This window comes from Sphaerodactylus townsendi, linkage group LG16 (assembly GCF_021028975.2).
Source record: "Sphaerodactylus townsendi isolate TG3544 linkage group LG16, MPM_Stown_v2.3, whole genome shotgun sequence".
In the NCBI taxonomy this organism is placed as follows: domain Eukaryota; kingdom Metazoa; phylum Chordata; class Lepidosauria; order Squamata; family Sphaerodactylidae; genus Sphaerodactylus; species Sphaerodactylus townsendi.
In genome coordinates this window covers 29,835,724-29,850,140 of record NC_059440.1, presented here as the reverse complement: position 1 = coordinate 29,850,140, position 14,417 = coordinate 29,835,724, and positions in this window count along the sequence as shown.

Here is a 14,417-nt window from a genome sequence, read left to right as displayed (position 1 = left end):
ATTCATTACTCTTGTTTTTTTCTGATTCAATGCTATTATTTTCTTTGTTATAGATAAATTCTTTCCCTGCCATTCTTTTAACTGTACTTCTATTTTCTTCCAAATCTTTTCATAATTATATTTAAACATCTTCTCCTGCCTACTTGTTATTGTCACTCCCAAATATTTTATTCTTTTCTCCACCAATTCCTTTCCTAGCCCCTTTTTTCCACATTGACAACCAGAATTTCTGTTTAATCCATATTTACTATCAATCCTGAATACTTTTGAAAATCCATTAATATTATTTTTAATTCTTTTAATATATCCATAGGGTTGGATGTTATCAGGAGTATATCATCTGCAAAAAGATTCAGTTTTATCTCTTCCTGGTTTATTTTATATCCTTTAATTCTACCGTTATTTTTATTATTATTATTTATTGGGTTTATAGACGGCCCTACCCCGAAGGGCTCAGGGCGGTGAACAACATATGATAGAGCACAATACAAGTTAAAATCCAGTAATTATAAATTAAGATGGCTCTAATAAAAATAAACCCTACCCCACTAAAATACAACATTATTAAAATTAACATTAAGACAAGATGGCACCGGCTTCAATTCTCCCAGAACCCCAAAAGGGGACAGGGCGGTAGGATCCACTTGATGTTGTGGGATGAAAGGAGAGGGAGGGGGCCCCTATCAACAGCTAGGCTCCCCAAAGGCCCGTGGAACAGCTCTGTCTTGCAGGTCCTGCGGAACTCAACAAGATCCCACAGGGCCCAGACAGCTGGCGGGAGAGCGTTCCACCAGGCGGGGGCCAGAGCTGTAAAGGCTCTGGCTTGGAGTGAAACAGCTTACATCATTGAGGGGCCAGGGATCACCAGTAAGAAGTTGGCCTCTGCCGGCAGAGGGCGGTGAGACATATGGGAGTAAAGGCGATTCCCGCAGATGCAGTAGGTCGGGCGGCAATAAGACGTAAAGGTTAACACCAACACCTTGAAAATGATTCGGTATTCAATTGGCAAACAGAATATTTCTTATTCTATCTGCCAAAAATTCCATTGCCAACACAAATAATGTCAGTGACAGAGGACATCCTTGTTTCACACCCCTTTCTATGTTTACCCTTCCCGTTCACCCATCGTTAACTCTCACCTTAGCTTTGCTATCTCTATATAGCTCTTTTAATACTTCAATTAGTCTAACACCAAACCTGTGTTTCTCCAATATTTGAAATAGAAAATTATGTCCCACCGTATCAAATGCTTTGTACACGTCCAATTTTATTATTGCGTAATTTTTGTTTGTCCCGTGTTCTATTACATTTAATACGTTCCTTAACGGGTGGCTTATATCTCTACCCCTTACGAATCCATATTGATCTTGTCCTATTATCTTAGGTAGTACATCCAAGTCCAAACCAGGGCCAAGCCTGCTTAGCTCCCAAGATCTAATGAGATCAGGCTAGGCCAGGCCACCCTGGCCAACGAAGATAAAGAGAGATGGTCTGCCGCTGCCTGCTTTTGAATAGCAACCCTGGACTTGCTTGTGGGGGGAGGTGGCCTCCAATCTAAGCACTGACTACTGACCACAGCCAACTTTGCTTAGCTTCCCAGATCTGACGAGGTTAAGGTTGGCTGGCTGGGCAATCTCGGTCAGCTAAAAAAAGCCTTACAAAAAAAAAGAACCACACAGACTGCCCTGAAGGAATGGCGGGGCAAAAACATGCCATACAGTTCATGGCGGGATAAAAGCGTGCCAGACAGCTTGGACAGTGGACAACAGCAGTACGGACTGATCGGCTGCAGAATTCTCAACCCTGTGGCTGCGGAGAGACTCCCAGCTCCACACACACACACGACTCACCGTCCTCTTTTTTGCTCCGCAGGTGGTAACGAGAGCGTTTGCTTCTCTGGAACTTTTCTTTTTTTTTGAATTTTTGAAACTTTATTGAACATTAAATAAACAATACAGACATATAACACAACTAACACAACTCAGACTGAGTTACGCTTTCTCTCTATAATATTTGAGGATTTTTTTGCTTAAAGAAAACGTTTATTTCTATTTCTGTACATTCCATTTCATAACTTGTGTATACAAAAAGAAAAAAAGACCACAATACAGAGGAAGAAAAGGAAAGGAAAGCATCTCAGTTGCATTTAACTGTCCACCATACACTTATGTGATTGTTTGTTCCATATTCCCCAGCAGCATTGGATACCTAAACAAGCAATTAGCCAAAAAAAAATTAAGCTGCTCCAGTGGTTCCATATTGTATAGTGGACTTTCATCCTAGATTACTGTGACAGTCTCCATGCTTAATTTACGGGCTGGAACAATTTTCTGACAATGTTGCATAATCTTCCTTACTAATAAATACATGGAGATAATATCTTGAGCGTCTCATTATTATTGTATCTAAAAAGAAAAGAAAGGATATTCAACATATATTTAACACTGAATATTTTCTACTATCCATTCGAATGAAATACTCGTTAACTTATTTCCAATTTCTCTCGAAAGTTTCCAGGTCTAAATGTCTAAGAAGAACAGTCAATCTGTCCATCGTTTTGAATTCCTGAATTTTTAATATCCATTCTTCAAGTGTTGGTGTGTTTAACGATCTCCATTGTCTAGCCCAAACTGTTCTCGCTGCTGTAATCAAGTAGAACAGCGTCTTCCTATTTTCCTGTAATGTCTCATCATCCGCACTCCAGATACATAATAGATACATTTCTGGTACTTTCTTGAATTTGTATTCTAGTATTCTTTCTAATGTATTGTGGATTTCGTTCCAAATTTTTTTTATCACCTTACATGTCCACCACATATGGTAGTATTTTCCTTCTATATTCCCACACTTCCAACATAACGGGGAGCAGGTTTTACTGATTTTTGAGATAGTCAGGGGTGTAATATACCACCTATAAAACTGCTTGATGTTATTTTCTTTGATAGCTACAGCGCTTGTTAATTTCCTATTATTATACCAGGATCTTTCCCATTCTCTCAGGGTAATATTTCTTCCCAGATTTTTAGCCCAGCTAACCATGTTGCTCTTTACCTGTTCCTTTTCTGTTTTTAATTCTAATAGATAATTGTAAATTAGAAGAAGCCCCCCCCTTGGTTCTTGCTGTCAATAAGATTTTTATATTTTATCCTGGGTTTTTTGTTGTTCCAGATGAAGTTTGTTATGTCTCTTCTCCATGTCTGGAATATTACGTTTGATGTTATCAGTGGGATATTTTGGAAAATGTACATCATTTTTGGTAAAACAGCCATCTTAATTAAGTAAATTTTTCCCATAAGGGTCAGGTTTAATACTTCCCATTTTTTAGATCTTGTTTTATTTCTTTCCAGATTTTGTTGTAATTGTTTTTAATTAAGTTGTTATTTCTGTTTTCCAATATGATTCCTAGATATTTCACTGCTGTTACCACTTTTATTTTGGACATTTTTTGCACTCTGCTTATTCCTTGTTTAGATGTTGCAGCTCCAGGACTGCAAAGTCTTCCTACAGATCATCAATGCAATATAAGGACCTGTTTTACAGAAAACATTGGGACTACCATGAGAGGCTAGCTATCTTGCTGGGGTACCGGTCACCTAGCACACCGTCAGATAGCTTGTCACGGCTTTTGGAGGTTGTCTCGGAGTGAACATTTTCATTTTGTTATAATTTATCTTTAAACCTGCCATGATTGATATGAGTGTCGTGACCCCTCGTCAAGTGCCCGCCGCCACCATCGCTCAAGCCGTCTCAGTTCCCTTTTCATCTTCCTCAGCTCCTCGGTATACCAAGGAGCGGGTTAGATAATGGAGTCTGCGGAGATGCGTTTGGAAGCGGTACGTCGATGCTTCAGAGAGTCTGGTGTCCCAGCTCTCTACCAGCTCATCTAGGGTAGCGCCAGTGGGTGGGAGTTCCCCTAGAGCATTTTGGAACCGGTCTGGTTCCATTAGTCTCCGCGGGTGGGCTAAAATATGCCCATCACCTAGACGGGGGGCATAGGAGCATCAATCCGAGCCTTCAGAACATAGTGGTCTGACCATGGCACTCTTTCTACACAGAATAAGACCACATGCACCTGCCACAAAGACTAGGTCCAGAGTGTGGCCTCCTTGATGAGTAGGGACACCAGTGTTTACAAGAGAGAGGCCTAGCGTCGCCATGGATGACACTAGATCAACGTCTACTGATGAGGAGGCCGAATCAACATGGGGCGATTGAAGTCACTAACACAATTAGCGGGTGCTCAGCCTCGAGACGACCTCCAAAAGCCGTGACAAGCTATCTGCCAGTGTGCTAGGTGACCGGTACACCAGCAAGATAGCTAGCCTCTCATGGTAGTCCCAATGTTTTCTGTAAAACAGGTCCTTACATTGCATCGATGATCTTTAGGAAGACTCTGCAGTGCTGGAGCTGCAACACAGAGCTCACATCGTCCACTTTCAAGCTGTTCACCTGTGGAAGAGGAAGAACAAAGCCACAGAGAGAACAAAATTGTCAAGTCAGCGCACACCGTCATTCCATCTGGTTCTGGCGCTTTATTGAGTTCTCCCATTTGTATTTCTTTAGGGTTCAGATTTTTATTTATATATAAGGCTACGCCTCTTTTCTTTTTCTTATATGAGGAATAGAATAGTTTTCCTAGCTCATTGTTCTTTAGATATTTTTCTTCCCCTTTTTTATGTGTGTCTCCTGAAGACAGGTTATTGTATTCTGCTCCTTATAGAGTTGGTGAAAGACACTTTTTCGCTTTGCGGGGCTGTTCAGCCCGTTAACATTCCATGTTTGTATTTTGTATTTCATATTGGTGATTTTCTTACTTACTTAATATTCCACCCCACCAAGTTCTTTCTATTTTTTTTGCAGGAACTCTTGGGCCTTGGCAATATTGCCTATGAAATGTCGTTTGGAGTTGTGTTGAAATATAACTCTCTCCGGTATATTCAAACGGAAGGTGATATTGTTCTGTCGCAGAATGTCAACCAAGATCTTGTAGGGCTTTCTTCTCTTTTGTATGCTTGTTGGTATTTCTTTAAATATTATTAATTCCTCGTCTTCTAATTTCACCTTTGCTACAGAATGGGCACGTAAAATTTCGTCTCTTGATTTTTTTCCTTACACAGTTTATTACAATGTCTCTTGGAAGTCTTTGTTCTTTTGCCCCTTTGGAATTGAGCCGGTATATTTTGTCTATCTCCTGGATTGCTTCTTTTTCTTCTACTTTCCACACCGATTTTAGTAGAGGGACAACGCGTTGTAATAGGTTTTCATTGTCAGATTCTGGTAATCCTCTTATTCTAAAAGTTGTTTCTTTTTGTTTATATTCCATCATTGCTAAAGCGTCCATTTGGGATTCAAAGTGTGTTTTTATGTTGTCCATCTCATCCTCCACCGCGTCAATCCGTTCTGTATTTTCTTTGAGGGATTCCTTTATCTGTTTGAAATTGTCATCGATTTTTTTGAATTGTCCTAATTTGTTTTTAATACCTGCAATTTCGTGTGCCGTACTGCATAGTTGCTCTTTAGTGTCATTTTTAATACCTCTGATTTCCTCCGCCATGTTGCCTAGTTGTACTTTAGTGTCTTGTGCCATCTTCTCTAATTGCTCTTTCGTATCGTTTTGGAAAGTCAACAGTAAATCAAATAGCTGTTCCAACTTCATGGTGTTACCTGTTTGTTTTTCAGGTGTATTTGTCTCTGCAGTCACTGCAGCTTTCAGATGTTTAGCTTCTGCCTGGTTTTTTCTAGTACCCATCCTTAGTATTTACTCTCCCAAGTAGGAACAAGGCACACACAAAAAGATGAAGTAAACATTCACAATGATTAAGCTGGACTTTTCAGATGTCATGTACAAGGCCATGGCCAGATGTGAAAGTGGGGGTTTCATTTTACAGTGAACATTTAGGGCTGTGGAGACTAGAATACTTAGTCCGCCCTTTAATCTCCCTGGACCTTTTCCTGGGTTTGCTTCTAAATTAAAACTATAATATCCATCCAATTCTCAAGGAATATCTGTCCATGTCTCTTGTAAAATGATAATTCCATAGTCATGTTGGAAGAATGGGACATCTTGATAGGTATATAGACAACGGTTCCATCCTGCCACATTCCATGAGATGATTTCAAGGGGTGAGTCTCTTAGTCCGTCTGATGTAATTTGGTTCAGCTTTCCCAGATGGTCCATGTAAATACAACCATTATTTTCTCGTGTTCTGTTTTCTCTGAGCTCCATTTTCTCTGGTGAGAGGCCACTGTGATCTGACTCCTTTATAGGTTTCTTAGCAGTGTTTTGGGCTAACTCAACCAGCTCCTGGGCCCATGATTTCCCTTTCAGCATGTAATTCATAGAATAGAGCTCTGGAGAGGTGTGAGTCCAACTCTATTTCGCAAGATAGCTTGTCATTTGGCACTTGGTGTAGAGTCTGTGGGGCCTCATCCAAAGCATTTGGCCCTTTGGATGGTAGAGGTTCTGGGTTGGTTGAGGCTTTGTTACTCGAAGGATCTCTTAGGGCCTGTGTAGGCTGCAGAGTCTCAGTTTGGCCATTTTTACTCCTAATTAGATCACACTTCAATATTTCCAATCTCTTTATAATTTCCAGCTGCTCTTGTTCAGGAAGAGCTAAGAAAGACTCCTTGAGATCTTTTTCCGGGGTCTGGTTTTGTGTTTCTCCTTCTTGCTCTATTTCATTTCTCAAGTTCTGTTGCTCCTGTTTTGCATCACCTTTATCTACGTTCTTTACGAGGTAAGATTTGGCACTGGGTGGATGACTGCCATGATAAAGGTGTTTAGCTCTCGAGATTAGGGGAGATACAATATCGTTTTTAAACACACGGGTTGGAAAGATGCCTTTTGTAGCTAATTTTAATCCCAAGCGCAATAACATAAGAGGAATGCGATCTGATTGAAAACCTAAGATGACTCGTGTTGGACAATTTCCAGAGTTCAGTATTTCCACTGATTGAAGGTCTAGGTTTTTCGCTTCACTCTTTAGTAAATTGTGTAGGTGCCTTTTAGCAAGCTGCCTGGTGTTCCAGAGTGGGGTTGTTCCTCTATAATTGAAAACTGTCAAGCAGACTTTATTAGAAGCAAGCACCAGGCGAAAAGGGGTTCCTATTTTGTGGAATAAGAGAATAGGCTCCTTTAAGGATGCTTTTGCAAGGGCTGCTTCACAAACCGGCAGCCTTTTCTCTTCCTGCTCCTTAATGATGGAATCCATTTTGCAGTTTAGCATCCTTATCTCCTCATAGATATGTTCAACTGTCACCGCAGTGAGTTTCAATATATTGGAACATGCTACCTGGTCTAGCAGCTCTGGAGCTTTCGAGACAATTTCTTTTCCTTCTGTAGAGTTTTCAAACTCTTCCGTATTATTTATATTTTCACAAGCTCGGCTTGCCTCCTTATCATCCACTCTTTCATCTTCAGATACAGTTAGAGCCGAGAAGCGGTTTACAGTAGGAACTTGGATGTTATAAAAGCCAGCAATTTTAAGCTGTTTGGCTGTTGGAGGAGTATTTTCCTCTGCGTCTCTCTGGAACCCACAGTCTCTCTAACCCTCCCCCACCCACTGAATCGAAATTCCCAGCCACTGATTGGAACTGAGCTGCCAGGGAGAGTGCCCACCACTGAGCGGCCCCCCACACTCACCCGAGATCAGCTGCTCAACGAGAAGCAGCATTGTTATCTGTGTGGCACCAATGCAGTGGCTGCGTGGCTGTGCACCTGTGCGGCTGACACGGAACATTGCAGGGAACTCACCAGCGTATTTTCTGGTGATTGTAGACAGTGGGTGGGGCCAGGTGCAGCTTTTCCTCAGCAAGGCTTCCGAGTGGCCGATGGAGATTGGATGGGCTTCAAAACACTGCTTCGGCAGCGGCCCAAGGATATTCACCGAGCGACTGACAGTCAGCTGCAACGGCCGTCCTGTGCTGGCCATTTTGTGGTTATACCAGTGGTGGGATTCAGCTGGTTTGCACCAGGCTGCTCTGGGGCTCTGAAAGCCCCCTTGCTCTCCCTTCCAGGGGCCACCGCCAAAGGGGGTTGAGGAGGGAGCGGCAAACCGCGGGCCCACCGGCTGCTGTTGCCTCGCCCCTCAACCTCCATTCTGTTGTCTGCCCTGAGTCCAAGTAAGGACCGTCAGTAACACAAATAAATGCACCGGAGAGGAGAACCTGGGCAGGACCCTGGGGTTGAGAAGTTGAGCTCTTAGCAGACTGACAGTGGGATCTGGAGCCAAAAGAGTGTTTTACCATTTGGGACTCAGTTTCTTTCCATTCCGGAGAAAGCGTTGTACAAATGTAAGTCCGGTGGGCCAGCAGGACGACCTCCATTGATGGAGGTTGAACTGGGGGGGAGGGCTGAGCAGCCACAGATAGCTGCTGCTGAATTATTTGAATCCCACCACTGGGTTGTACCCACCATGCCATAACTGAATTCAGAAGGTTGGGGAACTCGGATTTAGGACACAAGGATGCTTCTCGGTCTGGGTTGACCATGAGCACTTACTCGGAGGGCGAGGCGATCGCTTGTTGCATCTGGAAGTGCCCCTGCGGGGTTGTTTCACCTAAGCTGCTGCTGGAGCCAGACAATCTTAAGGAGGGAAAGGCTGGAAGAAGGGAGCACACAGGAAGGTCAAGTGAATTCGAGGAGTCCAAAGATGAGAAGCTGCCCCTCCCCCCACAGCCCCACCCCAGGGCTGATTCTCTACCAAGAATCCCTCCCCTAAACACTGTTCCCCTTCTTTGCCCTTTTGGGAATCAGAAGTTGGCTGGTGCCGCAGCAGGTAAACCTGGGTGGCTGCAGGCCATGTAGCCCCCACCCCCGGGGGGGGCAGCCAACCTGCAGTAAGGTAGCCGCAAAGGGGCGGGAGGCTCAGCAGCATTCCTGCGTGCACACCCGGCACTTACGTTTATTTTGAAGAAAGCACTCCAGTTTCTCATGGAAGAATTCGTCGTGGGACACCACGAACTCCATGCAATGGAAGAACTCTTGCTGAGGGAGGCGAGAGGGAGGAGAACGGGACTGTGTGAACGACCGGACGACCGGCCAGGGGCCCTCCATGAAAGAGAACCATTCTGACTCATTCTGTTGTCTGCCCTAAGTCCAAGTAAGGACCGTCAGTAGCACAAATAAATGCACTGGAGAGGAGAACCTGGGCAGGACCCTGGGGTTGAGAAGCTGAGCTCTTAGCAGACTGACAGTGGGATCTGGAGCCAAAAGAGGGTTTTACCATTTGGGAGTTTCTTTCCATTCCGGAGAAAGCGTCGTACAAATGTAAGTCCGGTGGGCCAGCAGGACGACCACCTGGGGAGAGGCAGAGAGAGAGATTGGCCGTACGTCACGCTGCATGCAAAGGAAGGGAGAACGGCTGGCAAAATGCATCTATGTGGAGAGGTTTAGAGAGACGCAGCATTTCTGACATTCCCCTCAGGCGTCCCAAGAACCTTCCCAAAAGCAAGCAGTGGCAGCTTCCAGGGCTCTTCCCCCACAGCCTCGTCTCACCCAGCCCAGGCCACATATTTTAGTATTTTCTCCTAGTAGTATATTATCTAATTCATTGTATGTTGTTGCTATACCCCAGTTCTTGGTATCTGCCATCCAGCTTGTTCTTAATTGTTCATAGGTGAACCAGTGACATATGTTCTGTCCAATTTTTATGAGGTTTCTAGGTTTTAATACCCTATTTCCCTGGTTTGGGACCGTGGTGTCCTTATATGTTAACCAATTTGCATGGTCATTTCTCTCAGTTATTTTTAATCCTTCCATCCTGGATAACCATAATGGGGTTTTTATGTAGAAGATTTTTCTGTACTTAATCCAGATTTTTAGAAGGGAGTTTCTTATTTGGTGGTTTTTAAATATTTTGTCAGCTTCTTTACTTTGTGGATTCGACAGCCATAGATAATTATGCCATCCCTTAGGGTTTCCATAGCCTTCCAATTTTAGTACATCTTGTTCCTGCAGGTTTACCCATGTTTTGATCCAGCACATCGCTGCTGCATCGTGGTAGAGATGTAGGTTAGGTAACGTGTATCCCCCCTCGGTTCTTGCTGTCAATAAGATTTATATATTTTATCCTGGGTTTTTTGTTGTTCCAGATGAAGTTTGTTATGTCTCTTCTCCATGTCTGGAATATTACGTTTGATGTTATCAGTGGGATATTTTGGAAAATGTACATCATTTTTGGTAAAACAGCCATCTTAATTAAGGAAGTTTTTCCCACAAGGGTCAGGTTTAATACTTCCCATTTTTTAGATCTTGTTTTATTTCTTTCCAGATTTTGTTGTAATTGTTTTTAATTAAGTTGTTATTTCTGTTTTCCAATATGATTCCTAGATATTTCACTGCTGCTACCACTTTTATTTTGGACATTTTTTCCACTCTGCTTATTCCTTGTTTAGATATATTTTTGTTAACATTTTCATTTTGTTATAATTTATCTTTAAACCTGCCACGATCGATATGAGTGTCGTGACCCCTCGTCAAGTCCCCGCTGCCACCCTCGCTCAAGCCGTCTCTGTTCCCTTTTCATCTTCCTCAGCTCCTCGGTATACCAAGGAGCCGGGTTAGTGTGGGTGCGGAGAGGGTGCTTTGGAGCGATACTGTCGATAGTTCTCCCATTTGTATTTCTTTAGGGTTCAGATTTTTATTTATATATAAGGCTACGCCTCTTTTCCTTTTCTTATATGAGGAATAGAATAGTTTTCCTAGCTTATTGTTCTTTAGATATTTTTCTTCCCCTTTTTTTATGTGTGTCTCCTGAAGACAGGTTATTGTATTCTGCTCCTTATAGAGTTGGTGAAAGACACTTTTTCGCTTTGCGGGGCTGTTCAGCCCGTTAACATTCCATGTTTGTATTTTGTATTTCATATTGGTGATTTTCTTACTTACTTAATATTCCACCCCCACCAAATTCTTTCTATTTTTTTGCAGGAACTCTTGGGCCTTGGCAATATTGCCTATGAAATGTCATTTGGAGTTGTGTTGAAATATAACTCTCTCCAGTATATTCAAACGGAAGGTGATATTGTTCTGTCGCAGAATGTCAACCAAGATCTTGTAGGGCTTTCTTCTCTTTTGTATGCTTGTTGGTATTTCTTTAAATATTATTAATTCCTCGTCTTCTAATTTCACCTTTGCTACAGAATGGGCACGTAAAATTTCGTCTCTTGATTTTTTTCCTTACACAGTTTCTTACAATGTCTCTTGGAGGTCTTTGTTCTTTTGCCCCTTTGGAATTGACCCGGTATATTTTGTCTATCTCCTGGATTGCTTCTTTTTCTTCTACTTTCCACACCGATTTTAGTAGAGGGACAACACGTTGTAATAGGTTTTCATTGTCAGATTCTGGTAATCCTCTTATTCTAAAAGTTGTTTCTTTTTGTTTATATTCCATCATTGCTAAAGCGTCCATTTGGGATTCAAAGTGTGTTTTTATGTTGTCTATCCCATCCTCCACCGCGTCAATCCGTTCTGTATTTTCTTTGAGGGATTCCTTTATCCGTTTGAAATTGTCATCGATTTTTTTGAATTGTCCTAATTTGTTTTTAATACCTGCAATTTCGTGTGCCGTACTGCATAGTTGCTCCTTAGTGTCATTTTTAATACCTCTGATTTCCTCCGCCATTTTGCCTAGTTGTACTTTAGTGTCTTGTGCCATCTTCTCTAATTGCTCTTTCGTATCGTTTTGGAAAGTCAACAGTAAATCAAATAGCTGTTCCAACTTCATGGTGTTACCTGTTTGTTTTTCAGGTGTATTTGTCTCTGCAGTCACTGCAGCTTTCAGATGTTTAGCTTCTGCCTGGTTTTTTCTAGTACCCATCCTTAGTATTTACTCTCCCAAGTAGGAACAAGGCACACACAAAAAGATGAGAGCACAATATCTTTCTGGCTTTCTTGCTCTTTCTGTTTCCTCACCCTTTCCTTTAGTTTTTATTTATTGTTTTATTTATTTATTTATTTTTTAAGAAAGGTTCTCCGTTTTTTGCCTTAGATTTACTTTCTCTCCCAGTCTCGGTTCTTTCGTACTTTGGGAGGAAGGAAGGAGGAAGAAATCCTCACTTTCAAGGCTCCGTAGTGTTTTGGCAGTCCACTGTTACTTTGACAGCCTTCCGTCTTTCTTGCTGCACAGAGGCTCCGGAAGAGGGAGGCGCCCCGTCGCATCTTTTTAGCTTTCCCCTCTATCTCGCCTCCTCTCCACCCGCTCGCAGCCTTCACCGTCTGCTTATTCCCAGCTGCTCACAAATTTATATTATGTATGTGTCTTGGTTAGCACTATTCAATGTCCGAATGCCACCGTTTGCTTCCCTCTGCAAAGCCTTCACTTACGTTCCGTCGGCTATGGTGGCGGCGCCTGTCTCGGTTCTCCTGATTTCAGAACTGCCTTGTTTTTCTGGCGGTGGGTTCACATCGGGGTTTGCGCTCCCCCCACCCTTTTGCCTTGTCCCCTCACCTCCAAAGGGTGAGTGTCTTTTCTCCCCATTTTCCTGGGGTTTGTTGCAGTCAAAACATCAACTCTCCGGAGCCTTCTCCGGAGAGGCGTCGGCGCTCGCCATCACAACTGGAAGTCCATTTTCATATATATTTTTGAAGTAATTTGTGAAGGTTTTGCTAATCTTCTCCCTTTCTTTTATGAGCATTCCCTGATTATAAATATTCATAACCCAGGGTTTTTGCCTTTGCTTATTAATTTTCCTAGATAGCCACCTTCCTGCCGTGTATCCTTCTGTGAATTCTTTTTGTTTATAATAGTTTGTGTTACAACATTATCTGATAGCAATAGATCAATTTGGTTTCTTATAAGTTGGAGTTTGTTTTTTATGTTTTTTTCCATGGGATTCTTTTGGAGATCCGTTTCTGCTGATCTAAGATCTTTTTCCGGCTCAGTTAGCTTTCCTTTCCTTTCTTTTGCCAGTCTTATTTTATTCTTTATTAGTTCTCCTCTCAGCACCGCTTTCATAGCATCCCATATGATTTCAAAAGCTGGTATTGAATTCTGGTTTATCTCCCAATATGATTTTATGGCCTTTTCTATTTGATTATCAACTTCTTTATTTTTTAAAGCCCATTCTTTTATTTTCCACCCTCCAACTTTGAGGTTTGATTTTTTTTCAGCGAGATATCCTTCAGGTGGCACGAAATTCTGTCTATTTCTTTATATTCCCAATGGGAGTTTATCCAGCCCCTGCATTTTGGAAGTTTATTACTTTTCCATCTTTTGGCCACCTGTAACCTGGCTGCAGTGGAAATATACAAGAAGAGATTAATGTTTTTTGGGGGGGGGGATATTGTCCTGGAAGATACCTAATAAATAACTTTCAGGAAGCACCTTAAACTCACAATCCAATAATTTCTGTGTCATTTTATGTGTCTTCTTCCAAAATGCTTTAATCTTTGGACAACTCCATCACACGTGGAAGTATGTACCACGTGTCTTTTTGCATTTCCAGCAGTCTGCCTTTGTACTTTTATTTATTTGTGCTAATCTTGTGGGTGTCATGTATGGTATATTTTCAAAAAGTTTTCTTTCAGGTCCATACTGGCTGAAAACTTTTGGTGCCTCCTCCATGGTTCCTCCCATTTACATAACAAAATACTTTTCCCTAAATCCTGAGCCCACTTTATCATAGCATCATTAACTATTTCCTGTTCTAGCTCGATGTTTAATAGGTATTTATAAATTTGACTTATCTTTTCCTTCTTCTGGGGATTCCATAGGATTTTGTCAAGATCATTTCTAGATTGCTCTATTCCCAGTAGCCTGCTATCTTTCTCAAACTCTTCTCTAATTTGAAAGTAAGAGAAAAGAGATGAATTACTGCAAACTCAGAATACGTGCTGGCAACAGAATCAATGCTGTGGGTACGCTGGGCGGGGGCTGTTGAGGTGCACCCACCGCTCAGAGGAGTTCCACCCAGCTGAGACACATTCTCTTTGTTGTGCTCCAGGCGGCCTGCTGCGAGACGGCTTGGCAGCTGTGCGGCAAGGGGTCCGGGAAGACTGTGGAGGGGGGGTTAGGGTTGTTGAATATATTATATTTCTGAGAAGGATCCACTCAGCAGCGGTCGTGGTAACAGCAGAAGCAGTTGAGGAAAAGAAAACACAGGAACCCAGGCGTTGTTCACTTCAAAGAACAGAAGGGTTTTATTCCTTGTTTCCAAAAGCACAAAACAGTCTGACAGAGTGCAGCGCAGCAACTGGATAACCAAAGCACGCATAGACCAAACTGTTCTGTGCATACATATAGAGACATTCAACCAATCAGGGAGCAGTGATGCAATCACACTAGATGTGCTTAGTCACGGTTGCATCACCCACTGAAACTAGGTGAAAGGTGGAGGATTGCATCAGCCAAGCTGTCAAGTAGATTTTGGTGATCTAACTGTCAAGTCCTAACACCCCTTCCCAAAACTACTATGACAGC